Source organism: Penaeus monodon, chromosome 20 (genome assembly GCF_015228065.2).
Source record: "Penaeus monodon isolate SGIC_2016 chromosome 20, NSTDA_Pmon_1, whole genome shotgun sequence".
Classification (NCBI taxonomy): Eukaryota; Metazoa; Arthropoda; class Malacostraca; order Decapoda; family Penaeidae; genus Penaeus; species Penaeus monodon.
This window is the reverse complement of record NC_051405.1, coordinates 22,949,380-22,949,600: the sequence shown is the minus strand read 5'-3', so window position 1 is coordinate 22,949,600 and position 221 is coordinate 22,949,380.

Here is a 221-nt window from a genome sequence, read left to right as displayed (position 1 = left end):
TCCTGCGGGCGTGGTGGGCGGGTTGTGCAGGTGGGGCGGCGACACGCGTCCTGCAGGAGTGTCACGCCCTTCTAAGATCCTCGCTCCTAGGTCAGGACTCGAGCCTTCCTCGATGGCCTTCCTGGTGGCGCCCTGGGAGGAGGGAGAAGAAGGAAGGGGTGTTAATTGCCTGTTAAAGGATAAAAGGGAGAAGATGGAAGACGATAAAATAGGAGAAAGAA